General features: G+C 46.4%; 1 protein-coding gene across 4 annotated transcripts in view; it reads left to right on the top strand.

Annotated features, from left to right (window-relative positions):
• Nucleotides 1-2,227: 2,227 nt before the first annotated feature.
• ELOVL7 (ELOVL fatty acid elongase 7) overlaps nucleotides 2,228-25,067 on the top strand; it is a 106,948-nt gene continuing 84,108 nt past the window's right edge. The window contains exons 1-2 of one of the 4 annotated variants that reach the window (XM_062211723.1): nucleotides 2,261-2,309; nucleotides 19,897-19,975. The gene's annotated coding sequence lies outside the window, so the exon portion shown is untranslated. Of the gene's footprint in view, nucleotides 2,310-4,146; nucleotides 4,202-19,896; nucleotides 19,976-25,067 lie in introns of those variants that run through there. The other 3 variants (XM_062211725.1, XM_062211724.1, XM_062211726.1) reach the window with 3 other exon arrangements.

The raw sequence follows: 25,067 nt of genomic DNA, 5'->3' as shown, positions 1-25,067 counted from the left end.
CTGGAATACTGCTACCCAGATAGACAGACACACAGTCTTACCACCTCACCGATTTAAAATCTTGGCTCATATGGCTCCTTTCATTGAGGTCTTCCCTAATTCCTTTCACATTGCAACTCCCCCTTACAAAAGCCCTCATTCCCTCTCATTCTTTTTCTTTCTTTCCAGCACTTATCACAACTTGCACACTACATATATTTTGTTTTTTTATTCATTTATGGTCTGTCATCCCTAACTACTATTAACATACAGTCCCTGAGAACAGGACTTTTTTTAATCTGTTATGTTGTCTGTTGAATCTTCAAGGCCTGAAACTTAACAGCTCTAAAATATTTGTTAAATGAATGAATCCCTTTTACCTTTCACATGTATAAAATTTTGTAAATATATAAAAAATGGATAGACAGTGCCAGACTCAAAGGTGTGTCACTAAACAATTATCTAATTTGTTTTTTTTTAAAGATTTATTTTATTTATTTGAAAGACAGAGTTACAGAGAGAAGTAGAGACAGAGAGAGAGGTCTTCCATCTGCTGGTTCACTTCCCATATGGCTGCAATGGCTGGCGCTTCGCCTATCTGAAGCCAGGAGCCAGGAGCTTCCTCCGGGTCTCCTACATGGGTGCAGGAGCCCAAGGACTTGGGCCATCTTCCACTGCTATCCCAGGCCATAGCAGAGAGCTGGATCGGAGGTGGAGCAGCTGGACTAGAACCAGCGCCCATATGGGATGCCGGTGCTTCAGGCCATGGCGTTAACCCGCTGTGCCACAGCGCTAGCCTCTGCAATTATCTGATTTCTAAAAGACTTTCCAAATCTACTCCATGATCCATTTTTATTTTTAATTTTAATTTAATTTTTAATTTTTAAAATTTTTTATTATTGTGGTGTACTGTGTTAAGCATCTGCCTGTGATGCTGGCATCCCATATGGGCACCAGTGCAAGTTCCAGCTGCTCCACTTCTGATTCAGCTCCCTGCTGATGGCCGGGGAGAGCAGCAGAAGGTGGCTATAGTGCTTGAGCCCCTGCACCCGCATGGAAGACCCAGAAGAAGCTCCTGGCTCCTGATTGGCTCTGCACCTGCCATTGTGGCCATTTGAGGGGAAAAGTCTTTAGCTTCCTTGACTTTGAGATTCTCTTGCATTTATCTTGGGCGTTTTCAGTTTTCTTTCAATGGCTAGTAAGTGGGCACTCTTTACATAAAAGATCAAAACCTCACACATGGATGGGGCTGTGACAGGTAAGCTCTGTAAAGAAATTATTCTTCTGACTCACAGATTTTTCCCGTGCACCTTCATTCTGCCAGGTGGTCCTGACCCTGTTTCATCCGGAGTCCGTGCTGAGAACTGGCAGCCCGCGTCTGTGGCCTGATTTGGGTGAGGACTGTCGCCTCTCCGGTTAGTTTTTAGGTGTCTGGGAGTCAGTTAAGCAAGTGATTTCTCGGGACGCCTGTTCTGCCTCCCAGCTACTGATGCCACGATTCTAAATCCCAAGAGTGCTTAGGAGGATCCTAAGCAGCCACAGGGCCAGGTGAGCTGCACGCGGCCTGAGCCCTTCCCTCTGCAGTCCGCACTCCCACAAGTAGATGCGGAGAAATGAGTCTGTTGGACTTTGTTCCCAGGAAAGAAGTGAACTTCTATGCAATCTGCTCTAAAAGTCCCCTCCGGCCCCCTAATATTTGCAGCGACTCTAAGAGAGCAAAGCACGGAGCCGCCCCTCATGGGGCCTCGGTTCTCGCGCCGGACCTCCGTTCTCGGTGGGCACGAACCCTTGGCCTCTCTCCCCGGAGCCGGGAGTCCCTGCTCTCGCTCGCTCTCCGCAATCCAGCGTACCCCCTCGCCAGGCATTGCGCGTCTCAGACTGCCCCACCGAGGAGTCGCGCTCGACGACAAGTCCACGCCAGGCTAAGGCTCGAGTGGGCCCTCAGGTGAAGGCATCCACGTCCAGGAAGAAACGCCGTCGGTACAGCGGCCAGAGGCCAGGGCCCGCAGCCCCGCCGAGGCCGGGGACCCGCGCCTCCCCGCGGCTCCTGGGCGCGCCGGGTCGCAGGCTCCGCCCTCCCGCCGTGGCGGGTACCTGGCGGCGGCGGCGGCGGCGGCGGCGGCGGCGGCGGCGGCGGCGGGCGGGCAGGGGGCGGTGCTGTGCCGCGTGACGCGGCGGGCAGAGCGGGCAGGTGACACCGGCCGCCTCCTCCTTTTTTCTGCGCGGTCGGCGGCCGGGGCAGCAGGGGCCGCTGTTGAGGAGCTCCGCGCTCGCGCCGCCGCCGCCCTCGCTGCCTGCGCGCCTGGCGCTTCTGCTCCGCGCCCCTCGCGGTGAGTGCCGGGCTCCGGGCCGGGCCAGCCAAGGCCAAACTTTTCCGGGGCTCGAGGAAGAGGAGATGGGGAGGGAAGGAAGGAGGACCCAGGGGAAAGGAAGGGCTCCGGGAACCGCGGGAGGGAGTACCTTGGGCAGGGCGGCGGGCAGTGGGAGCCGGTGCCGGGGCGCTGGGCTCCGGGCGGCGCCGGGGCAGAAGTTCTGTCCCCACCGAGCGCGCGGCTGACTACCAAGGCCGGTCTCCGGGGAGCGCGAGGGGCCGCGCGCACCTGCGCCCTCTTCTCGAACCCCGGCCGCCCCGGCATCCCGAGGGGAAGGTCGGCGCCTGCTGCGGAGGGAGGGCAGAGGTGCTCGCCCAGGGGGACCGGGACGGAGAAGGACCGGCCCGACCTTGGCCGCCGAGGTCATCGCGCCGGCCCGCTGCGGGGTCCGGCCTCGCCAGCCACCCGCTGGGATTCCCGGGCCACTCGTCCTGCTTTCTTCCGTCCCCGAGGGACGCTCGCTGCTTGTGCGCCCCCCACGCTCCCCCGGCAGGCACGGGCTCGGGGCGCTGTCTCCGGCTCCTCGAGCCGCATCCTGCCGGGTGGCTGCGGCTGGCAGGGAGGATGAGCACAGAGCCGCGGAACATGTCGCGCCAGAGGTGAGGATAGCAAATCAGTCCCTCTGCCCTCCGAGGTATCACCTCCTGGGAAATGGGCCTTGCCCCTCCGGCCGTCGGCGCTGATTCAGACTCGCCGGATGCGCCCCGACTGCTCCTCGGAGCTCCCGAGGCCCTCGGGACGGCGCGGCCGCGCCCCGCTCTTGCCCAGCGCTCGGAGCTCAGGTCTTCCCCCGAGGCTGAGCCGTGCCCCCCGGAACGCGAGTCCCCGTCACCCCGCGCTCTCGGCTCCCCCTTTATCTCGCTCCTCACTTTTATGGCTTACCATCCCGGAGAGTCATCCTTGATACCTGGTGGGTGGGTGCTTCCGCTTCTGGCCGCCACCTGCTTCTCGTCCCCCTCATGTGTAGCTTGTGCCCCTGTTACAGGCCCCAGATAAGGTCACTGAGGACTGCACACACAAAGCGCCGCCACCCCAAGGAGAGACTTTTCTCAAGTGCTTTCGTGCTGGGCACCGGTTGAAGTTCTGGTGTTAGCTGGGTCTGCGCAGTGAGCCCGAGAGGTCCATGGCCGACCGGGAAACCCAGGGGCAAAGTCGCTTCCCCGCGGCCACTCCCGCAGCAGCATGAGGGGGGTTCCAGCCCGAGCGCTAAGCGGCCTCCCCCACGCACCGTGGTCGGTCCCCGATTCCCTGAAGTGCCCTGGGGAGTCCGGCTCCACGGGTCGGGCTCTGTATGTCAGGTCCTTCTTTTCCTTCTGTGTGCCTTTTGTACTAGGTTAGACTTGAAAAGTGCAGATTTCGTAGGCTTTACTTCATCTGTCCCCTGTGCTTAGCTGGCCTACGATGCTGCAGTTTCCTGGTTTCTTCCTCAGTTTTGCCCTAACACCACAGCTGTCAGTGCGCACTGTAGTATTCCACTTGGACTTGCCTTGCTGGTCCCCTAGAGTGCTCCTGGTGGTGGTGGTGGTGGTGGTGGGGGGGTCCTTTCTATCGGGGCGCCATCATTATCCACTCTCACGGTAGCACCTCTTCCAATGGAGAGATCACGTCCATTCAGGGTTCCCGTGGCTTCATCAGCCTCATCTGCCACCCCATTCTCTCTTCCCCGTCGTCCTCTCCCCCATCCCTGATTCCTCACTTATGCCATTTTCTTAAAGAGTCCACGTTCATGAAAACAAGATTGCAAGCAACTTGGGACGTGAAATCAGGCGTCACAACCAGGAGTTGTTTGATAAGTGTGTCCAGTGTGGTGCTGCATGCAGTGAGCTAGCACAGATCGTGCGGGTCTGACGGTGAGAGTTTCTAAGCTCTGTTTTACAGGATGCTAAGGAGTTAGCGGTGGTAGACTTTGGGAGCTGGCAGATATCATAGATGGAGGGGAGAAGAGCCCATGCTGACTCTGTTGCTGTAGATGGGTACCCTGTATACTGACTGAGCATTACATTTAGGGGTGTAGCAAAGTAGGACAAATTAGCACAGAATCATGGAACCCCCCCTGTCTTAACAGAATCTTTAAAAGATTTGTTTGAAAGGCAGAGTGACAAGAAAAACACACACGCAGAGATCTTCCAGCGAGGGGTTCACTTCCCAAATGTCTGCAACAACCAGTGCTGGGCCAGGCTGAAGCCAGGAACCAGAAACTCCATCTAGTTCTCCCACAAAGGTGGCAGGGACCCAAGTGCTTGGGCCGTCATCCACTCCCTTCCCAGCCTCTGCATTAACAGGGAGCTGGACTGGGAGCAGAGGAGCAGGGACTTAAACCAGTGCTCCAGTATGGGATGGGGGCATCCCAAGATGACTTAATCCACTGCCCAAAAACTTTCTTCCCATAGAAAGTCTTTTAAAAGTTCTTATTGAAAAATATGAGTATAGAGGGCCAGCTTTGTGGTGCTGCAGGTTGAGCTGCCACTTGCAATGCCAGCCTTGATTATGGGTGCTGGTTCCAGGCCTGACTGCTGCCCTTTCAATCCAGCTCTCTGCTACTGTGCATGGGAAAGCAGTGCAGGATGATCCAAGTGCTTGGGCCTCTGTACCCATGTGGGAGACCTGAATGGAGTTCTAGGCTCGTGGCCTGCACTAGCTTTGATCTCCCACATGGATTCAGGGGCCCAGACACTTGGGCCATCTTCTGCTGCTCTCCCAGGTGCCTTAGCAGGGGCCTGGGTTGGAAGTGGAGCAGCTGAGACTTGAACCAGCACCCATATGGGATGTCAGTGTCGCAGATGTTCGTTTTACCCACTACGCCACAACACTGGCCCCACACTGTCAAATTTCTAAAAGCAGCTTTCAAAAAATTGGATGGATGCGTACCTTTCCTATTTGGTGACTGCAGTTCAGTCCCAGAGGAACAGAACCCTAAAATGTTGTCTCCATTTCCTGCGGCTCCTGTAACAAAGTATCACAAACCAGGTGACTTGAAACAACAGAAATGTGTTGTCTGACAGCTCTGGAACCTTTAGGTCTAAAATCAGGGTGATTCCTTCAGGAAACTAAGAGAGACTCCGCCCCAGACCTCTCTCCCAGCTTCCAATGACAGCAGCAACCCATGGCACTCCTTGGCTTGTAATTCCCACCACCCACCTGCACATGGCCTTGTCCCTGAGTCTCTGTGTCTTGTGTCTTCTTATGGGGCCATCTTTTTTTTTTTTTTCTTTAATTTATTTGAAAGAGTTACAGAGAGAGGGAGAGAGAGAGAGAGAGAGAGAGAGAGAGAGTCTTCCATTTGCTGGTATATTGCCCAAATAGCCACAACAGCTGGAGCTGAGCCAATCCAAAGCCAGGAGCCAGGAGCTTCTTCCGGGTCCCCCATGTGGGTGCAGGGGCCCAAGGACTTGGGCCATCCTCTGCTGCTTTCCCAGGCACATTAACAGGGAGCTGGTTCAGAAGTGGAGCAGCTGGGACTCGAACCTGTGCCCATATGGGATGCTGGCACTGCAGGCTGGGACCTTAACCCACTGTGCTATAGTGCCAGCCCTGGGGCCATCTTCTTATAAGGTCACCAGTCACCATGGGTTGATGGCCCTATACCAGTATGATCTCATCTTAACTAATTACATCTGCAAGGACCTGGTTTCCAAATAATGTCATTCTGAGGTATGGGAGTTAGGACTGCAACAGATCTTTATTTTGTTGTTTTGTTGGTGGAAGGGGAGACACAATTCAGCCTTTGATAGGAATTTTGCTACACATTGGGATGTACATAAAAGAAAATCTGTATCTTCAGATACTTTCTACTCAAGTTGAAGAAGTAGGACTTTTCCTAATTTGTTTATTCTGTATGATATGCTACTTGTACAAACATCAGTTTTAGGGTAGGGAGCAATGCTATTTACCAAACAAATAACTTTGGCACCATTGTAAAAATGATACCATATGATGTATCTATCACAGCCTGGAAAGAAGCATGCCATAATCACATTTTTACAGAGAAATATATCTTCCCTGTGTTTCTCTGACTCATCCAGTTTTGAACATTTATGGGTTATAAAAAAGTTAAAAGCTCATACAAATTGGGCATTTTCAAAGATTAATTCTTTCTTTCTTTTAAAGATTTTATTTATTTATTTGAAAGTCAAAGTTACACAGAGAGGAGAGGCAGAGTGAGAGAGATCTTCCATCTGATGGTTCACTCCCCAGTTGGCCTCAATGGCCAGAGCTTCGCTGATCTGAAGCCAGGAGCCAGGAGCTTCTTCCGGGTCTCCCAATAGCAGAGAGCTGGATTGGAAGAGGAGTAGCTGGGACTAGAACCAGTGCCCATATGGGATGCCGGTGCTTTAGGCCAGGTGTTAACCCACTGAGCCACAGCACTGGCCCCAAGATTAATTTAAAAAATGTTGCTGTTACCAGTTATTCCTAATAATTGATTTTAAATATGTAAAAAGAACATCCTTGTGTTATTACATTAGCAAACTTTTTGTAAATGATGAAAGTAGGCATACTATATTAAGTATTTCTTACCAGACTGCTACCCAAATGAAATAAGTTTTCATATAACTAACACATTTCTCATGTTGAAGGCAAATCTTCATTCTGAAGAAGTAGCCTCTCATTCCTTGAACACCAGTGGCCTTGTTTCTTATACTTGTAGTATAAAGTAATAAAGCCTAATCTGGACTACGTTTGGAGCATTTTAAAAGCTAAAGAAACACTTGAGTGTCACTCTCAGTACGATAAAGCCAACTCCTGCCTCTGTGGGTTAAAGGAAGCTAAAGAAATACAGATGTGGGGGCCGGAACTGTGGCATAGTGGGTAAAGCTGCAATCTTCAGTGTTGGCCTCCCATTTGGGTACCGATTCGTGACCCGGCTGCTCCACTTCCGATCCAGCTCTCTGCTATAGCCTAGGAAAGCAGTTTAAGATGACAGAAGTCCGTGGGTCTCTGCACCTGCGTGGGAGACCCAGAAGAAAGCTCCTGGCTCCTGGCTTCAGATCAACATAGTACCAGTTGTTGCAGCTAATTGGGGAGTGAACCAGCGGATGGAAGAACTCTTTCTCTCTCTCTCTCTCTCTCTCTCTCTCTCTCTCTCTCTCTCTGCCTCTCCTTCTCTCTTTGTGTAACTCTCACTTTCAAATAAATAGATAAATAAAAAATAAATAAATACAGGTGTGGTCAGCTGTGCTGTGATGTTCACACACTGTGTGGGAGAAGCCCAGCAGAGGTAGGCAGACTAATTGCCCCCCTGAGCTGGAACAAGGAAGAGTGGGAGTTTGGGTAGCTGAGAACCAGGATGAGGGATGGGAAATCACATCCAGACTGAGAGAATGACGTGGGATGAGAAAACTGGACCTCCTTTAAAGTAACTAGAGAAGAGCGTGTGAGACGAGTTTGCCTAGGCATGCAGGGGTCAGGTTTGCCGAGAGCCTCGGTTGACCTACTGAAGACTTGAGGTGTTATCCTACAGTGGAGAGCGGTTGGAGACCTGTAGGAATGGGAGGGACTTGTTAAGATTTGTATTTTAAAAACATCCCTCTGGCATTTGCCTGTTCCTCTTTCTGAGCTCTCTCCTCCTCCCATCTGTCTCATCTGTTTGATGTGGAAAGGATGGCTGTCTTCGTTTACATTAGGTACCTTGATGAGGCTTAGTTGCATATGAATCTTGTAATAGAAAATCAATTTCACAGGAGTTTTTATACCTCTGTGCTTATAGGATGTCCAAGTCTACATGTACATTTTATATCTCCTGATAATGATGAAGTGAAAGGTTTGGCATCTTTTAAACATTGGTAGTAGTTGCTATAAAGCACTTCATATGCTTTTCCTCATGAGTTGTCTGCAGGCTGCATGCTAATCTTCATTGTATACACAGGTGCATAAAGGTGAGGAGAGCAGAAAGGGGCTCTGACTGCAGTAGCACAAGTGTCCATTTGGGGGCAGGCATTTAGCCTAGCGGTTAAGCTTTCTACTCCCACGTCCTAGTGACTTGGTTCCTTTCCCAGCTCTGGATCCTGGCTCCGGCTTCCTGTCAGTGGACACCTTGGGAGGCAGCAGTGTTGGCTCAAGTAATTGAGTTCTTGCCACCCAGCTGAGAGCCCCGGGATGAATTCCTGGCTCCTGGCTTTGGCCACGCCCAGCCCTAGCCATTGTAGGCTTGTGGGAAGTGAACCAGTGAATGAGAGTTCTGCTTCTGTTTTTGTCTGTCTCTCTGCTTGTCAAAAACAAACAGGGCCCAGTGTTGTGGTGCAGTGGGTTATGCTACCACAGGCATCCATTATTGAGTACCAGTTAGAGTCCCAGCTACTCTACTTATTTTTTTTTAACTTTTATTTAATGAATATAAATTTCCAATGTACAGCTTATGGATCACAATGGCTTTTTCCCACCCATAACTTCCCTCCCACCTGCAACCCTCCCCTCTCCCACTCCCTCTCCCCTTCCATTCACATCAAGATTCATTTTCAATTCTCTTTATATATATACGGAAGATCAATTTAGCATATATTAAGTAAAGCTTTCAACAGTTTGCACCCACACAGAAACACAAAGTGTAAAATACTGTTTGAGTACTAGTTGTAGCATTAAATCACAATGTACAGCACATTAAGGACAGAGATCCTACATGAGGAGTAAGTGCACAGTGACTCCTGTTGTTGACTTAACAAATTGACACTCTTGTTTATGGCATCAGTAATCACCCTAGGCTCTTGTCATGAGTTGCCAAGGCTATGCCAGCTATTCTACTTCTTATCTAGGCTTCCTGCTAATGTGTCAGATGATGGCTCAAGTGTTTGAGTTCCAGCCACCATGTGGGAGACCTGAATGGAGTTCCTGGCTCCTGGCTTTGGCCTCACCCAGCCCCAGCTGTTGTAGCTATCTGGGAAGTGAACCAGCAGATCCAAGATCACTCTCTCTCTCTCTGTCACTCTGCCTTTCAAGTAAATAAATAGACGAATAAATACTTTAAACAAACAAGCAAAACAAAGGAAAAACAAATATCCAGCCAAGATTTTAACCCAAATCTAATGATAAGGTTGAAGCTTTTCCCACTCTGGATAATAACTCCATGGGTTTATGTTTTTAAGAGTTTATGAGAGGGCCAGCTTTGTGGCATAGTGGGTAAAGCTGCTGCCCGCAATGCCAGCATCCCATTTAGGTGCCAGTTCAAGACGCTGGTGCTCCATTTCTGAACCAACTCCCTGTTAATGCACCTAGGAAAGCAGTGGAAGATGGCCCAAGTCCTTGAGTTTATGAGAGACCCTAACATTCTTGTATCCTAAATAATTTTTTAAAAAGATTTATTCATTTATTTATTTGAAAGGCAGAGTTGAGGCGGGTGCCGTGGTGCACTAGGTTAATCCTCCGCCTGTGGCGCCGGCATCCCATGTGGGTGCCGGTTCTGGTCCCGGTTGCTCCTCTTCTGGTCCAGCTCTCTGCTGTGGCCTGGGAAGGCAGTGGAAGATGGTCTGGGTGCTTGGGCCCCTGTGCCTGCATGGGAGACCAGGAAGAGGCACCTGGCTCCTGGCTTCGGATCTACGTAGCTCCAGCCATTGGGGCCATTTGGGGAGTGAACCAACGGAAGGAAGACCTCTCTCTCTCTGTCTCTCTCTCTCTCACTGTGACTCTACTTGTCAAATAAATAAATAAATAAATAAAAATCTTTAAAAAAAAGGCAGAGTTACAGAAGAGAGGGGGAGAGAAAGAGAGAGAGAGCTCTTCAATCAGCTGGTTTACTCCCCAAGTGGCTGCAATGGCCAGGGCTGGGCCAGGATCTTCATCTGGGGCTCCCACATGGGTAGCAGGGGCCTAAGCACTTGAGCTGTCTTACATTGCTTTCCCAGGCACATTAGCAGGGAGCTGGATCAGAAGTGGAGCAGCCAGAACTGGAACTGGTGCCCATATGCTGGTGCTGCAGGCTGTGGCTTACTCCACTATGCCACAATGCTGGCCCCTTTGTGCCTTCTTTAGGTACACTCATGCTGTATTGGATCCTCTGGGCCCAAAAGATGTATGTCTAAGAAGTAAACCAACAGTGTTATACTCAGACTTTAATCACTCTGCAGCTTAGTCAGCTAGACAGTACTTTCCTCCTTCATCTTCTTCTTTGGGACAGGAGTGACTTTCAATTTGAAGAAAGAAGGCAGAAATAACTTTCTTAGGAATCCATAGTCTGGTCACTTATTATGCAGGAGCTCAGGGTGAATTCCTAAGCAAATGTGGAATGCAATTTTTCAAATCACATCATGAGAACTATATTCAGTGTTCAAAGGGAGAATAAAATTTTGGTAGAAGATATAATTTTTTAAAAAGATTTATTTTATTTATTTGAAAGATAGAGATAGAGGTAGGGCCAGAGAGAGAGAGAGAGAGAGAGAGAGAGAGAGGTCTTCCATCTGCTGGTTCACTACCCAAATGACTGTAGAGGCCAGAGCTGAGCTGATCCAAAGCTAGGAGCCAGGAGTTTCTTCCAGGTCTCCCACGTGGGTGCAGGGACCCAAAGACTTGGGCCATCTTCTGTTACTTTCCCAGGCGTTAGCAGAGAGCTGGGTCGGAAGAGGAGCAGCCGGGATGTGAACCAGCTCCCATAAGGGGTGCTGGCACTGCAAGCTGGGACTTAAATCCACTGCACCACAGCATTGGCACCAGAAGATGTAATTTTTAACATTAACTATAGTCATTTTTTCAGTTACATATGTAAAGTTTTCTGATGTATATGTATTTTATACACACACACACATCACGTTGAACACACACAATTGCCATTTCTGTAGGTAACAGTTGGATGTTGGCAATTTATGTATCTTTCATCCTGGTACAAATATAATCCTGTTTACACCTAACCATTTGACCAGATAAGCCTGTACTCATCTCTTCCCCATAAAGCAGACGGGGCTATGCCCAAGCATGCTGAACGCTGGTTTTCACAGCTGGTTCCCTCCTCCAAGTGCTGGGTTATTGGTTTCACAGCAGTCTCTCATATCTCTTGTAAATTTGCTGGTGTCAGTTACACTTGTCTTTGAGAATGATAATTCAGGTAAGTATGTAAACTTATGAAATGCAAGTGCAAAAGGAAAGAGTAGTATTGTTCCTGGGGGAAAGGAATGTTGGATTCCTTGAAAAGATTCCATGAAAGTGAGTCACTAAGAAACGTGGTCAGGAGAACTATAAGATCAAAAAGAAAATTGTAAAATCACAAGAGACAATTTCCTGAGCTGGCCCAACATGTTTGTTTAGTTAGTTTTGTTTTTTTGTTTGTTTTTGACCCACTTAGAAAATTTTAAAAAATTTATAGTAGATAAAAAATTGTAGAAGATAAATTCTGTGTGTGATTTATATCAGAAAGAATATTTGTGAGGAGCTCTTCCTCAAGGTAACTCTAGAAACTACTTTGGAAAATTGGGGAATTGATGAATATTTATATATTTTAAAGCAAAGTCAATGTGGGATGTATGTAGTTTTTTGATTTTCTACTATAAACAATATGAGCAAGAACCAATCAAAATGACTGTTTATTCATCGCACTATAGTTGATGCTACTGTGCAGTAATAGTCAGAACCTTAGCTTCAGGAGTTACTTCCTATGCCTATGTTAATAAAGACGAAGTGAAATTTTGCCTTTGGGAATTGTAGTATAGGAGAGTACATACGGAGTTCTTTCTTTTGCTTAGCATATTGTGTTAATGGTATCCAATCAACTCATACTTCTTACTTAAATTGAGCTTTTAGCATCTGCGGAACATTTAAGTTCATTTCAGTGAATAACATGAATCAATATGTGGAACTTAGAGTTGGTTCCTCCCTGCCTTACCTGGTAAAATAAGAACTGAAAGCTGGGATGGTGTTTGACCTAGAGATGAAGACACCACTTGGGGCGCCCACATCCCCTATAAGCAGAGTGCTTGGATGTGAGTCCCAGCTCCGCTTCTGACTCCAGTTTCCTGCTATGTGTGCCCTGGGAGGCAGCGGGTGATGGCTCAAGTAGTAGGATCTCTGCCACCCACATGAGAGGCTCATTTTGAGTTACCAGCTCTTTGCTTCAGTGTTGCCCTGCCCCAGCTGTTGTAGGCCTTTGGGGAGTAAACCAGCAGATGGGAGATTTTCCCCTCTCTCTGAGACTCTCTCTGTTTCTTTCTGCCTCTCAAAATTTTTTTAAATTTAAAGCAAAAATGATGGCCGGCGCCGCGGCTCAATAGGCTAATCCTCCGCCTAGCGGCGCCGGCACACCAGGTTCTAGTCCCGGTTGGGGCGCCAGATTCTGTCCCGGTTGCCCCTCTTCCAGGCCAGCTCTCTGCTGTGGCCCGGGAGTGCAGTGGAGGATGGCCCAAGTGCTTGGGCCCTGCACCCCATGGGAGACCAGGAGAAGCACCTGGCTCCTGCCTTCGGATCAGCGTGGTGTGCAGGCCGCAGCGCGCTGGCCATGGCGGCCATTGGAGGGTGAACCAACGGCAAAGGAAGACCTTTCTCTCTCTCTCTCTCTCTCTCTCTCTCACTGTCCACTTTGCCTGTCAAAAATTTAAAAAAAAAAAAAATGAGTAGTATAGCATTAGTTAGAATCCATTAAACTTGACACATTTCTTAGTGCTGTTAAGCTGACAAATTGCATTGGGCAAGGTATTATTTATTCTAGATTCAATAAAAGTATAGTTTTTTTTTCCTGAATATTAGCAGGCTAATGGAAAAACCCAAACTTATACAATGAGAAAAATAAAAGTACAGTTTATAACTGTAGCATTTATTAAGCACTGCCTGTATGCCAGGTACTGTGCTAAATTCTACATGTGCCTTATCTTATTTAATCTTCACAAAGCTCTCTGAGGAAGATGATATTGTTTCTGTTTTGTAAACAGAAAAACTGATGCCCACAGAAGTAACTTTTCCAAGGTCACGTGGTTAGTAACAGCAGTGAGAATCAGAGCCAGTTCAGCCTGAATTCCAGTACCTTCATGCTTACCATTTCATAGCTAAGTAGCTTTGTTTTGGATTTCCAGTGTGGACCTTTTTTTAAAAACAATTTTATGAAAGATTTTATTTATTTATTTGAGAGGTAGAGTTACAGACAGTGAGAGAGAGAGAAAGGTCTTCCTTCTACTGGTTCACTCCCCAAATGGCCACAACAGCTGGAGCTGTGCTGATCCAAAGCCAGGAGCCCAGAAATTTTTCTGGGTCTCCCACATGGGTGCAGGAGCCCAAGCACTTGGGCCATCCTCTACTGCTTTCCCAGGCCATAGCAAAGAGCTGGATCAGAAGTGGAGCAGCAGCCGGCGCCGCGGCTCACTAGGCTAATCCTCCGCCTTGCGGCGCCGGCACACCGGGTTCTAGTCCTGGTCGGGGCACTGATCCTGTCCCGGTTGCCCCTCTTCCAGGCCAGCTCTCTGCTGTGGCCAGGGAGTGCAGTGGAGGATGGCTCAAAGTCCTTGGGCCCTGCACCCCATGGGAGACCAGGAGAAGCACCTGGCTCCTGCCATTGGATCAGCGCGGTGCGCCGGCTGCAGCGCGCCTACCGCGGCGGCCATTGGAGGGTGAACCAATGGCAAAAAGGAAGACCTTTCTCTCTGTCTCTCTCTCTCACTATCCACTCTGCCTGTCAAAAAAAAAAAAAAAAAAAAAAAAAAAAAAGAAGTGGAGCAGCCAGGACTAGAACCAGCGCCCATATGGGATGCCAATGCCACAGGTGTAGGATTAACCTACTGCACCACAGTGCCAGCCCCTAAAACAAATTTTTTTATTAGCATAAGCAATTTATCTTGAGGTGATCATACAGAGTAATAACACAGGAGTGTGAGAAGTGGGGCAGGGGAAGGAGGCAGTCAGTGTAGGAGGTGTTCGTAGAGGCTGCCTCCCCAGTCGGCACCTGGACCCCTGGGGTTCAGTCTCTCTGGGACGAGCCTCAGAGTTATCCTACCCAAAATACTAAGAAGTTAAATAGTTGCTGGGACAGGAGCATGTGGATCATTTTTAAATCTATTTATTTTAAGATTTTTATTTATTTGAGAGGCAGAGTTACAGACAGAGAGAAAGGTCTTCCATCCACTGGTTCACTCCCCAGATGGCTGCAGTGGCCAGAGCTGGGCCGATCCAGAGCTTCTTTTGGGTCTCCCTGTGGATGCAGGGGCCCAAGCACTTGGGCCATCTGCTGCTGCTTTCCCAGACCATATGCAGAGAGCTGGATTGGAAGAGGAGTAGCTGGGACAGGAACCAATGGCCATATGGGATGCTAGTGCCCCAAGCAGCAGCTTAGCCTACTACACTCCAGCACCGGCATTGTGGACCATTGTTTAAAGAAATGTTAAAGTGATTCAAAGTACAAAGGACCTTGGAGGTTATATAGACCATACTCCTTTATAGGTGAGCACACTTGGCCAAGGCCTTTAAGTGTATTTGTAGCACTGGGACCTAAACAAGTTCTCCAGGCTAGAGCCTAGGTGCTTTTTAACTTGGTGGTTTTCCCCTTGATGAGCCTTAACTCTGGATATGTCTTTTACACTGAATGTTTGAAACCCCTTAACCACCCCTTGCCCATCTCCATCTACAAGGAACAGGAATGAGTTCCTCCTGCAGACTTTACTGTAGAATGTGGAGGTGGCAAAGACCGTGCTTCCCCCATGTCACAGGTAGGAAAACTGAAGCTCGAGGCAATGCAGTGGTGTTCATGGTCCTGAGCCCCAAGTGTTATAAAAACCTAACTTTGTATTTCAACTGTAAGTATTAACGAAGACGGCAGGTGCTTGTGGCCCAACAGGTTAACTTGCTGCTTTGGACACCCACCTCCCATGCTGGATTGTCTGAGTCCTGGCTTACTCTGCTTTGGATTCAATATCCTGTTAATGTGCCTGGGAAGCAGCAGATAATGGCTCAAGTACTTGGGCCCCTGCAACCCATGTAGGAGACCTGGATGAAGTTCTTGGCTCCTCTTCCAGCCCTGGATATTGTGGGCATTGGGGGAATGAACTAGCGGATGGAAGATTGTCTCTCTCTCTGCTGCTCTGTATTTCAAGTGGATGAAAATGAATAAATATAAACATTCTTTAAAAGTGTAGAAGAGGCTGGCACTGTGGCATAGCTGTTAAAGCCGCTGCCTGCAGTGCCAGCATCCCATTTAGGCACCAGTTTGAGTCCCAGCTGCTTCACTTCTGATCTAGCTCTCTGCTGTGGCCTGGGAAAGCAGTAGAAGATGGTCCAAGTGCTTGGGCTCCTGCACCCACATGGGAGGCCTGGAGGAAGCTCCTGGCTCCTGGCTTCAGATCAGCACAGCTCTGGTGGTTGTGGCCATTTGGGGAGTGAACCAGCAGATGGAGGACTTCTCTCTCTCCCTCTGCCTCTTTGTAACTCTACTTTTCAAATAAATAAATTAATTTTTAAAAAGTGTAGAAGAAGAAAAGCACATTATTTTAGCACAGGAGATTAAAGCATCAATCCCAGGCCCTGGGCTTTCTACTAACAACCCCTTCCTTTCCTCCTTCTCCATCCTTAGCATCTGAGTTCATCCCTGCAGACGACTGCCTGAGCACCTTATGGAAGTTGCATATGTGGACTTGGTGGGGGTGATGTTAGTGGACGGTAGTTAGTGCTCACCGCTTTGTTATGTATGTCCATAAAAAAATACTGTCAACCCCTAGCTTCAGTTTGTATCATGTCATCCATGGATACACACAGCAAGGAGGATTTGTTGGCTATCTGCTTATTAACAGGCAGGAATTGCTGTTAAATTCTTACTGCAACTTAGTGTGGTTTGTGCTCTTAACTGAAGCTTAGAAACCAAAACTCTGAGGGTTCAACTAATTTAAGAGATTTTCCCAAGGTCACTGGGGTGATAAGTGGCAGACCTAGGTCTAAAATATAAATATTCTGACAGTACCATCCTCTGTGGCCTTAGAGTCTGTTTTCTCATCTTTAGAAAAGCATGCTGAGGAGTGGGAGGCAAACAGTACATGTATGAAATAGGAAGATTCTAGAGTTTGCATAGGATCGTAAACAATTTACAGTCTACTCTTTTGCAAAGAAGACTTGAAATACAGAATGAATGGTCTTCAAAAAGTTCATGGAAGATACATACTATGAAAAAACTGCATGAATTTCAAAATTTTGGGATCAAAACAAACTTATCTTAATTCCATTTTTCCGTAAGTTTTTTGAGGCAAAATATTTTAAAATCTCAGTCTAGAAGGATAAAACCTAGATAACGTATTGATAAAAAGAATACTAAATTTTGATTGATAGCTAGAAGCTCATAGAAATAGCAGCCATATTTTTAAAAGTTTTATTTGAAAGGTAGAGTTACAGAGAGAGAAGGAGAGAGAGCAAGATTGAGAGAGGGAGAGAGAGAGAGAGAGAGAGAGAGAGAAGGAGAGAGAGCAAGATTGAGAGAGAGAGAGAGAGAAATTCTTTTATCAGCTGGTTCACTCCCCAAATGGCTGCAACACCCAGGGCTGGGCCAGGCCAAAGCCAGGAGGCAGAAACTCTGTCTAGATCTCCCATGTTGGTGCAGGGACCCAAGCATTTGGGCCATCTTCCTCTGTTTTCCCAGGCACATTAGCAGGGAGCTGTATCAGAAGCAGAGCAACTAGGACTTGAACTGGCACCCATATGGGATGCTGGTGTCATAGGTGGTAGCTTTACATGTTATATCACAATGCTGGCCCTGAGTAACCATATTTTTAAAAGACATTTTATTTTGGAATAGTTTTAAATTTACAAAACACAAATTGTGAGGTTGTATATAAGGAGTCCCCATCTCTCACTCCATTTCCCCAATTACCATTTCATATTCTAGTATTTGTCACAATTAGTGAGCCACACCCAATTTTCCCTATATATATTTTTTTAATTCAAACTCCTTTTATCCCTGTTACTCCTCTCATCCTCTGGCAGTCAACATTCTGTGTTCACACTGAGTGTGTGTGAGTGTGTATGTGTGTGTGTGTGTTTAAATTTTAGTCCCCACATATAAACGAGAACATGCAGTATTTGTTGTTCTCCGTCCAGCTTATTTTACTCAATATGATGTTTTGCAGTTCCATCTGTTTTGTTACAAATGACAGGATTTCATTATTTTTCATAGCTGAATAGTATTCCATTGTGCAGACATACTGCATATTCTTTATCCATTCATCTGATGATGGACATCTTAGTTGATTCCATATTTTGGCTATTGTGAATGGTGCTGCTATGAACATGGTGGAACAGGTATCTCCTTGATAAAATGAATTCATGTCTTTTGGGTATTCACTCAGTAGTAGGATTATTGGATCATAGGGCAGAGTAACCACGTTTTAATGGTATTGATTTTTTTTTTAAATTTTTATTTGACAGATAGAGTTAGACAGTGAGAGAGAGAGAGACAGAGAGAAAGGTCTTCCTTCCGTTGGTTCATCCCCCAAATGGCCGTTACAGCTGGCGCGCTGCGCCAATCTGAAGCCAGGAACCAGGTGCTTCCTCCTGGTCTCCTATGCGGGTGCAGGGGCCCAAACACTTGGACTGGAAGAGGAGCAACTGGGACTGGAACTTGGCGTCCATATGGGATGCCAGCGCTGCAGGTGGAGAATTAACCAAGTGAGCCACGGCGCCAGTCAGGTTTTGGTTTCTTTTTTTTTTCTTTTTTTCTTTCTTTTTTTTTTTTTTTTTTTTTTTTAAACAGGCAGAGTGGATAGTGAGAGAGAGACAGAGAGAAAGGTCTTCCTTTTTGCCGTTGGTTCACCCTCCAATGGCCGCTGCGGCCGGCGCACCGCACTGATCCAAAGCCAGGAGCCAGGTGCTTCTCCTGGTCTCCCATGCAGGTGCAGGGCCCAAGGACTTGGGCCATCCTCCACTGCACTCCCGGGCCATAGCAGAGAGCTGGACTGGAAGAGGGGCAACCGGGACAGAATCCGGCGCCCCGACTGGGACTAGAACCGGGTGTGCCGGCGCCGCAAAGCGGAGGATTAGCCTGTTAAGCCACGGCACCGGCCTTGGTTTCTTTTTAAAAGCATAGTTTGTAAGGTCATATTTTCCCTTGTAAAAGAGATTTATCAAGTAGGCTCTTATGAAGAGCATCTTGAATTGCTTTATTGATAATAGTTTAAATAACAGTTTTGCTAAAGATACAGAGATATTCTCTAATACTGGCTCTTGGTAATTGTCTTTATTATGGGAATTGAAAGTAACTCTTTTGAAAACCTTTCCCCAAAAGTTTCAGGGGTAGGTTAGTAAAGTTCAGGTTCTCTTAAAGATGTACAAATAAAAACACTAGCATGAGTAGAACTCAACATGTAGTAAGTACCAAACATTTGTTGAATAAATGAGTAAAAACGTGGCCCCTTCCCCCAAGGACCCTGCGGTTTCTGATACTGAGTCTCAGGAGCCATGGGTCTTTTTTTTTTTTTTAATTTTTATTTAATGAACATAAATTTCCAAAGTACAGCTTATGGATTACAATAGCTCCCCCCCCACCATAACTTCCCTCCGACCCACAACACTCCCCTCTCTCACACCCTCTCCTCTTCCATTCACATCAAGATTCATTTTCAATTCTCTTTAAATACAGAAGATCAATTTAGCATATATTAAGTAAAGATTTCAACAGTTTGCACCCACACAGAAACACAAAGTGTAAAAATACTGTTTGAGTACTAGTTATAGCATTAATTAAACACCTAAGAATAATTGTATATTAATTACAGAGTTCAACCAATAGTTTTAAGTAGAACATAAAAAATACTAAAAGGGTAAAGTATTAAGTTCTTTTTTTTGTTATATAGTTTTTTTTTTTTTTTAATAAATGTGAATTTACAAAGTGCAACTTTTGTATTGTTGCGGCTTTCCCCCTCCCGCAGCCCTCCCCTCTCCCACTCCCTCTCCCATCCCGCCCTTCATTGAGTTTCATTTTCAATTACCTTCATATACTGAAGATCAACTTAGTATATACTAAGCAAGGATTTCAACAGGTTGCACTCACACAACCGCACAAGGTATAGGGTATTGTTCGACTAGTAGTGTTTTTAAGTTTCATAGTAAAACACATTAAGGACAGAGATCCTACGTGGGGAGCATGTACCCAGTGACTCCCGTTGTTGATTTAACAATTGTCACTCTTATTTATGACGTCAGCAATCACCCGAAACTCTTGCTATGAGCTGTCTAGGCTATGGAAGTCCCTTGAGTTCACCGACTCTGAACTTGTTTAGTCAAGGCCGTATCACAGTGGAGGTTCCTTCCTCCCTTCAGAGAAAGGTGCCTCTCTCCTTGATGGCCTGTTCCTTCTGCTGGGGTCTTGTTCACCAGGATCTTTCATTTAGGTTGTTTTTTGCCACCGTGTCATGGCTTTCCATACCTGTGAGACTCTCATGGACCTTTTAGCCAGATCCGAATGTCCCAAGGGTTGATTCTGAGGCAGGAGTGCTGTTTTGGGTGTTTGCCATTCTATGAGTCTGCTGTGTGTCCTGCTTCCCCCGCAGGATCATTCTCTCCCTTTTAATTCTATCCTTCATTATTTGCTTACACTGGTCTTATTTGTGAAATCTCTTCGACACATACCCTATCTTTTTGATCAGCTGTGTATTTATACTTATCACTTTACCAGGTGCGCTGGCATTGGTACCTGCCTCCTTGGTAAGATTGAGTTGAAATCCCCTGGCACATTTCTAGTTCCACCATTGGAGGTAAGTCCAAGTGAGCATGTGCCAACCTATATATCTCCTCCCTCTCTTATTCCCACGCCTATGTTTAACAGAGATCACTTTTCTGTTAATTTTAAACGCCTAAGAATGATTGTGCACTGATTACAGAGTTCAACCAGTGGTCTTATGTAGAACAAACAGAGCAACAACAACACCACCACCAACAACAAAAATACTAAAAGGAATAAAATAGTAAGTTGTTCCTCAACAGTCTAGACAAGGGCTGATCATGTCATTGTCTCTCATAGTGTATATTTCACTTCAATGGGTATCATTTTAGATGCTCGTTTAGTTGCCATCGATCAGGGAGAACATACGATATTTGTCCCTTTTGGACTGAGCCTTGGGTCTTACAGCCTTGGCTGTAAGAGCCTCTGAGGCCTCGTGTGAGAATGGGCAACTAGTTCTGCCCAAAATGCAATGATGTAGGGGAGGAGAAGAAGGAAAAAAAAAGAATAATGTTGAGAGCAAAAAGTGAAAAACACATTATCTGCTTCCTCCCATTCAGGGAAGGACAGAAACATTTCCTCTTGTCTGAATCCCAACCCGTCTAAAAGAAAAACAGAAGAAAACACTGTACAGCTATATATCAGTAGCCAAGCATGATCCCTGCTCAAGCCAAGCTTAAAATGAAAATAGTGTAAGATATCGTGTATCACATTCCCAGAAACACCCGACTCCTCTGGGCCATCTGCTCCCAGCGAGCCCATTGTGCACACTCAGTTGTATGAGTCAATAAAGCTGCTTTGCCAGAATCCGACCTAGATATCTGCAGACTGTCTGTCCATCATTCCTGAGGGATCTCCTCTAGCTCTGTCCAGTGCCAGTCAAAGCTCACTCTTCACCTCTGTCACAGGATAGCTGGTTGTGTGGGCAGCAGGGCTTTTGTGTTCATGTTTTCATCAATATTGTCATCGTACTTGCAGGAAAACATATAGAGATTTGTGATACAGACAGGTTTTCTATGTTTGAGGTGGGAAAACTGTACTCTCATGGAATCAGAAAAATCAAGTTATCTTGTGGCTATAATAATATATGCTGATTTTAGAAATCTGGAATGTGGGGCTGGCATTGTGGAGTAGCAAATAAAGTCACCACCTGTGACACCTGCATCCCATATGGACACTGGTTCAAGACCCAGCTGCTCCACTTCTGATCCAGCTCTCTGCTAATGCTCCTGGGAAAGCAGTGGAAGATGGCCCAAGTGCTTGGGCCCCTGCACCCATGTAAGAGACCCAGAAGAAGCTCCTGGCTCCTGGCTCTGGACCAGCCCAGCCCTGGCTGTTTGGGGACATTTGGGGAGTGAACCAGAAGATGGAAGACTTCTCTCTGTTTCTGTCTTTCTGTAATTCTGCCCTTCAAATAAATACATAAATCTTAAGAAATATGCAATGTGTAAGAGAAAATAACAAAAACAAACAACAAAAATGTGTCACAGAGAAGAAAATAGATATGATTCATGATCCTGCCAACCAAACATAACAATTATTAACATGTTTTAAAAAGATATATTTATTTATTTGAAAGGCAGAGTTACAGAGAGAGAGAGAGAGAGAGAGAGGGAGAGACAGAGAGAGACAGGTCTTGCTTGGTTCACTCCCCAAATGGCTGCAATAGCTGGAGCTGGGCTGGTCTGAAAACAGGAGCCAGGATCCAGGAGCTTTAGCCGGGTTTCCCAAGTGAGTGCAGGGGCCCAAGCCCTTGGGCCAGATTCCACTGTTTTCCCTGGTGCATTAGCAGGGAGCTAGATTGGAACTGGAGCGGCCGGGACTAGAACTGGGGCTCATATAGAATGCAAGCTTCACAGGCAGCAGCTTTACCCACTATGCCACAACACCGGCCCTGATTGTTAGCATTTTAATAACAGCCTCTTGTAGGCAGTTTTAAGAAGGTGGTTGGAGTTTTTCTTGAGAAAAAATAGCAAAATATTTAAATGAAGAGCAAGAATAATTTCCTAATATGCTTTTAGATTTTAAGTTGTTTATTTTATTTTATTTTTTAAATTTGAGAGAGACACACAGGGAGGGACAGAGACAAAGAACTCTCATCCACTGGTTCACTCGTCAAACGCTTGCATCAGCCAGAATTGGGCCAGGTTGAAACCGGGAGGCAGGCGCCAGGAACTCAATCCAGGTCTTCCACATGGGAGACAGGACCCGAATACACAGACCTGCTGCTTTTGGGGTGTTTATTAGCAGGAAGCTGGAATCAGGAATCAGTGTGTGATGTGGATGTCTTAAGCAGTAGGACTAAATGACTACCCCATAGTATGCTTTCTTCAAAGAGATATCGGTAAATGTAAGCATTTTGGTATGGAAATTATATTTCTTTCTTTAAAAAAAATCTTGTATTATGGAAGTTCCCAAATACTTGTAAAAAAAAAAAAAAGAATAGAATGCTGTAATAAATTGGATGTTCCCATCATCCAGACTCCTGGCTAACTTGATTCTGTGTGTGAATATTTCAGTGTTATCTCTTAAAGGTAAGGACTTAAAGTGATTTTAATGACATATTTATCATATCTAGAAGGTTAAAAATAATCCTTTAAGTTCATCAACCATTTAATCAACATGAAAACTTTGAAAAATAAACATCATTCAGGGCAATGTGTAGGCATTCATGAGTGATAAAATGAAGTACAGCCTATTTAGCAAATTATATAAACAGTCACAAGGAAAGATAAAAAACAATAGGAGGAATGTATTTGGCTGTGCTTATGTCATGTAAACAAATACGCAATACATTATTAGGCAGTCTGTCAGCTTATATTTCAATAACTTTTTACTTCTTTATTCTCCATGTTTAAATTTAAAGTGCAGTCTACCCATGCCAAATGGTATTTAAAAAATCTCCTATGCGTTTTTGGGATTAGTAAAGACAAGTGTGAATTGGGTCCAAGAAGTCAACAGTTTTACATGTTCCCGTAAGGCCCCATTTTATGATGCATTTCATCTATTTTTTAAAAACGATTTATTTATTTATTTGAGAGGCAGAGAGAGAGAGAGAGAGAGAGAGAGAGAAAGAGAGGTCTTCCATCTGCTAGTTCACTCCCCAGATGGCTGCAACAGCTGGAGCTGGGTCGATCTGAAACCAGGAGCCAGGAGCTTCTTCCAGGACTCCCATGCTGGTACAATCCTTGGGCCATCTTCCACTGTTTTCCCAGGCCATAGCAGAGAGCTGGATCAGAAGAGGAGGACTCCAACCAGCACCCGTATCAGTACCGGCATTGCAGGCGGCAGCTTTACCCGCTACTCCACAGTGCCAGCCCCCATTTCATCCATTTTTCTAAAGCTATATGTTCCCTGAAGTACAAATGACAGCATGTTAGGCACATGCTTTTTAAAATTAATATATCAGAGCAAATCCATTTATTCTTTGGAATTTAGTAGTAGAAAACATTTTTATGTTCTTAAAGATGTATGTTAACTTTCAAAGAAAAATGCAAATTCTTCAAAACCTTTGAGTAATTTATTACTATTACAGTTATTATGGATATAATAGAGAGAATGTCGAGAACAGTAAGAAGACTTACTTGACTGTTTATCAGGGGACAGAGAGGGAGGTGATGAGAGTGAAAGGAGTCCAGGTAATGCAGCCCCTGGCTCCGAATTCCAGCATGGCTCGAGGGTTCTGCAAAGAGAAAGAAGTGGCCAGAGGTGCTTTGAGACGGGAAGTTTACATTGCTGGCTTTCATTCTGTTAGCAGGGAGGAAACCAGGAGTATAAAGAGGGGAAATTTATCCCTATGTCCTGTACAGGGTTGTGTCATTATGGATGGGAAGGAATGAGAAATGTAGAGAAAGTGACAGGTGAAGAAGAGGAGAGTCTAGAAGTGAGGGGGGGATAGGAGACCAAGGTTTGGACCATAATATGGGCACATTATGGGGCTGAACAAGACTGGGGGGATCTGGATCAGGGAAATGTTTTGGTTGAGATTCTGGAATTTCTTTTATTCTATTCTTTATTAATCATTCAGGTTAATAATCAGATGACATGCTCATTTGTATAATTTGAGACTTTTTTTTAAAGATTTTTTTTTTATTTATTTATTTGAGAGGTAGAGTTACAGTGGGGGCGGGGAGAGGCAGAGAGAAAGGTCTTCCATTGTTGGTTCACTCCCCAACTGGCTGCAATGGCAGGACATGAGCCGATCCGAGGCCAGGAGCCAGGAGCTTCTTCTGGGTCTCCCATGCAGGTGCAGGAGCCCAAGGACTTGGGCCATCTTCCACTGCTTTCCCAGGCCACAGCAGAGAGCTGGATGGGAAGTGGAGCAGCCAGGACACGAACTGGAGCCCATATGGGATGCTGGCACTGCAGGCGGAAGCTTTGCCTACTGTGCCACAGCACCGGCCCCAGTTTGAGACTTTTTAACAGGGGGCCTTTTTTGAACAGTCTTTTTTTAAAAAAATTTATTTATTTATTTGAGAGATAGAATTACCAACAGAGAGGTCTTCCATCCACTGGTTCACTCCTCAAATGGCTGCGACAGCTGGAGTTGTGCTGATCTGAAACCAGGAGCTTCTTCCAGGTCTCCCTGTTGGTGCTGGGGGCCAAGCACTTGGGCCATCTTTTTTTTCAATTTTTAAAATTTTTAAAAATTTATTTGACAGGTAGAGTTATAGACAGTGAGAGAGAGAGAGACACAGAGAGAAAGGTCTTCCTTCCGTTGGTTCACTCCCCAAATGACCGCTACAGCCGGCGCTTCGCCGATCCAAAGCCAGGAGCCAGGTGCTTCTTCCTGGTCTCCCATGGAGGTGCAGCAGCCCATGCACCTGGGCTATCCTCCACTGCTTTCCCAGGCCATTACCAGGGAGCTAGATTGGAATTGGAGCAGCCAGGACTCAAACTAGTTCTCATATGGGATGCTTGCACTGCAGGTGGAGGCTTAACCTGCTACACCACAGTGATGGCCCTTTGTTGAGATATTTTAAGCATCAGGTGTTTAAAACTCATAATGATGAATAAAGCCGCAATAACTAAACTCTCCCATAATTCCCATGCCTACTCTCCTGTTGCCTACACCACCACTCATCCAACCAAAAAGCAAATCATGGGGCAGGTATTTGGCATAGCGT

Source organism: Lepus europaeus, chromosome 15, assembly GCF_033115175.1.
Source record: "Lepus europaeus isolate LE1 chromosome 15, mLepTim1.pri, whole genome shotgun sequence".
Taxonomy (NCBI): Eukaryota; Metazoa; Chordata; class Mammalia; order Lagomorpha; family Leporidae; genus Lepus; species Lepus europaeus.
This window is presented reverse-complemented; position numbering and strand designations above follow the sequence as displayed.